Source organism: Maylandia zebra, linkage group LG2 (genome assembly GCF_041146795.1).
Source record: "Maylandia zebra isolate NMK-2024a linkage group LG2, Mzebra_GT3a, whole genome shotgun sequence".
Classification (NCBI taxonomy): Eukaryota; Metazoa; Chordata; class Actinopteri; order Cichliformes; family Cichlidae; genus Maylandia; species Maylandia zebra.
In genome coordinates, this window is record NC_135168.1 from 12,277,131 (window position 1) to 12,281,303 (window position 4,173).

Sequence of the window (4,173 nt, forward strand, 5' to 3'; positions counted from 1 at the left end):
GGCACTCTGTCCTTCTACAGAGTCTCCTCTGACACTCTGATCCACCTCCACACCTTCAACACCACATTCACTCAAACTCTTTATCCTGGGTTTAGAGTCTGGTTTCCTGGTTCCTCAGTGTCCCTGTGCTGAGTGGAGTGTAAAGAGTGTCTCCTGTTACAGAAACACTCTGACTGTTGAACAGATAGTTCAGTCTGTACATGTCTGTCTCTTTCACTCACAAACACGTTTTCAGATTCATGGATTCAATCAGTTGATGTTTGAAACTCTTCTAAATGATTCCTTGTAAACTTCTTCAGTCACAAACAAACAGGAAGTGATGTCACATGTGTTCCTGTCCACACAGCAGAATGAGTCTATTGCTGACAGTGATGTACAAACAGAGTGAGCATTTCTGAGGCCCAAAATAAACTGAGTAGTTCACTGAATGAACAATGGACTGTGAGCTCAGTTCCTTCATCATTAGTATGGATTATATATGTATATGTATTATATTAGTATCATATATATCAGGTGCTGCTGCTTTCAGTCATTGTGCAAATGTGCTGTTTGTAAGCTTGTAAAGCTGCAGTCAGCTGAGACTGAAGAAGTCACCTGATCAGTGAGCAAACGTTTCTGAAAACGTCCAGATGAACAGAATCAACCTTTTGGGATCAGCCAGCAATGCAGCATCATTGTTGTTCAGCTTCAGAGGTTTGCAGGAATGAACTGATGACCAGAAACAGCTGCAAAGTCCAAGAAAATACCAGCTGGAGTTCAGCTGCATTTGAAGAAGTCAAAGAAAAGTAAGGATGGCAAAGGGCGACGTTTTCTTCCAAAGAGCTGCAAACATGGTCGACGCCTCATTAGAAGAATCATCTGGACATTTGTGAGGAACTCTAACCAAGAAAGCAACGTCACACAGATCCAACAGACAGTTTCCATGACTGCAAGTGTTGAGTGGAAAAATGCTACATTGCATTATTGCATCCTCTCACCACAGGAGGCGCTGTTGGCACCACTGATTGCTGATCAGCTGTTCTCTGATGATCTGATTGATACTGTGAATAACGGGACTCACTGAACTCTGTGACACAGTGAAGATTACAGAGTTTAACTTCACCCTTTAAGACTGACCACAGAACCAAGTCCGCCAGAGCTTTTGTTATATTTTTACATGCTGTGGAGCCATTTGTGGGAGCATTTCAAGTTGCTATACATCAATACAACTGTTATAGCCCTAATTTTAATAATATGTGTGCATTAAGTCCATAGTAACTACATAAACTGCAAAAAAAACCTCTGCTCATCCATCTCTGTGTGTATCAGGATACATTTGGTTCATAATACACAGAAAAATCAGAGTTATTACCTGTAATAAATGTGAAAGATTCCTGCAGTGATAACCAGGCAGGACTGAAACACATCCAAGCTGTCACCACGGTAACAGCACCGCCCATCCACAGGTGAGGGGAGGAGCAAAAAGAGGGACTTTGACCATTTTATACTAAAAACACTCAACTAATGTTTCTAATATGAAACAAATAAGCCCACATTAATGTGAGCGTTTATTAAATAATAATAATGATGATTTCCTCCTGATCTCATTTCCACAGCAGAGAAAACTGTGGTGTATATTGAGGTGGAGGGTGTGGTCTGTGGCTCAGGTGTAGAGTGAGGGTGGGGTGCACCACAGCAGCATGCTGGGACTGCTGAGGGTGGAGGAGGGAGTGATGATGACATCAGAGCTGCAGCACAGAGACCAGTGAACACACAGTCTGTTCATCTTTGCATAGATACAATATACAGCACAATATTGAATGACAGACACGCTGTGGGAGCTTCCACAGATACACTGACGTCAGCATCCAGAGTCCTCCTGCTGCTCCCCCCTCAGAGCCCCGTGATCAGCACCAACACATTCAGTTAGATGACAGAGTCCAGCTGCAGCTAGAATCAGCTCCCCTCTGTGAACAACAGCACAGCGTCAGTGTTTCACACTCAGTGAAAGGAGGAAACAGCAGAAGAACACCATGTGTGCTACGTTTCCCAGGACACACTACAAACTGCACAAATACAGAGCAGCACGTGGAAGGACCTGGAGCTGCATTTACAGAGCTGCAGACAGCGTGATGTCCTGTATGGACAGGTGGAAGGAAGCAAGTCCTCAGCTGGAACACTCGTGTTTGTCCACAGACAGGAAACACAGCAGGAAACTTCCTCACAGAAGTGCAGCTCATGGATAACACACTTCCTGTCAGTCAGAATGAGGCTGCAGCCAAACACAGAAAGGTGTTTTTGTCCAGATGAGCCCAGAGAAGAAACACGAGTGTTCACAGACATCAGAAGCTCAGAGAGGTGAAACATGAGGTTGGAGTCCTCGTCAGCATCCAGAAGAGCTGCTGTGAAACCCTGAGTACTCATGACAGACTCTGATGGCACAAACACATCATGATTCAAACAGAAAGACAAACATGGAGCTCCTGATCCTCCTGCATGAGAACAAGCTGACATGAGCGCTGTGTCTGAGAGTGTCTCCCTGTCACAGTGACAATAACACAGCTGCTGCTCACAGTCATTAAACTGACCTGAGGTCAGCTGTGCTCCTTACATATGAACCATGTGACCTCACATCAGTGCTGTGGATGACTGTAGTCATAGAAGAGTAGAGCTGTAGCAGGTGGTGTGAGGAGGAGGTGGTGTATTCTAGTTAACGCAGTACTGAAACACTCCAGCAGAGGGCGCTGTTAAGTCCTTATTGTAACACAGTTACTGTGTGCAGTTAGACTTCATACATAATCTGCACTTATTTCCATCAGACATGCTGTCAGTAAATGATTGGTTTCTATTGATTCTACTTCCTGTTGACTCGTTTGATGACAGTGAAACAATCACAGCTGATTGTGTGATGATGTAAACTGTCACTGTTACATTCAGTGTGTGTGACATAATGTTAGTGCAGGCTGATAACAGCCTGGTTCTGTTAGAAACACATGAACGTGTCCATAGATCAGTGTGTGTTTAACATGAGAGCTTCAGCCCTGCTGATGTGTTAAATAAAGACATGCAGGAAAACTGATGAGACTCTGAAATAACTCTTTATATTTATAATGTAACTCTGCATCAAAAGAACAACAAAGGATCCCAGACAGGTTTCTGTGAACAAAGACCATTCTGATGTTTCTGTGTTTCTAACACTTTGACATTATTAGTAAACAGACTGCAGTGAGCAGCATTTATAAAGAGCTTCTATATAAAGATATGACAGCTGTTTGACAAGTTTATCACTCTGTGTTTGGACCTGATCAGTCCAGCTGTTTACTTGAAACATGTTCATTTACCTGTTCTGTTATATTCATGTTCTTGTCTCTGTTGAAAACACATTTTAATGTCCCTCAGATTTTTCTCCCAGATGAATAAATATAAAAATGACACAAACTGACTGCAGCTACTTTTTGTCCTTTCTGTCAAAAACCTTCATGTGACTCATGAGAGACACGTTTCAGCTGTTTGTGACAGATCAGAGGCCAACAAGTCATTTATAACACTTTCCATCATTGTTTAAAGTTCTCAGTGTTTCTGTGTTGCTGCGTATAGGATCTCCCAGCATCATCACTGTGCTGTCCAATCATTGTGTGCGAGGTTACCCTTATAGTGCGATGTGTGTTTGCACAAAGAGAAGCATGTGTGTCAAATATAAATAAGCACAGAACAGAAACAGCTGCTCGTTTCTTCTGTTCAGAGTCAAGTTAGTGTTTTGTGTCTTTGTTTGAGGCCTGATGTCGAGCAGAGGTTTTTGTAACTGCACTGGTCTGTTATATGTGTGAAGTGTGTGCTTCTCTTCAGCATCATCTTTGTCACTGCTGATTCCTTTGTGTCATCATGTGTTGAGAAGAGAGAACAGTTATAACGGAGGAGCAAAAGGAAGCCCTGAAATCTGCATCAACAAGGAAGTGTTGGCTCACCAGTGATCCCAGCAGAGCCACTGGTTTGGCTCCAGTTGTTCTAGATTCAATGATGTTGTTGCTACAGATACATGTCAGCATCTTTATTGAATTTAATATGAAGCAGAAATGGTGTCATTAGGAGAAGAAGAGGAGAACAAGTCCGGCGAGGAGGCAGCAGCTCTTAAAGATGAAACAGCAGCTCAGCCCTGAGCTCAGAGAGCTGCACATGAAAAAGCTCCTCAAGCAG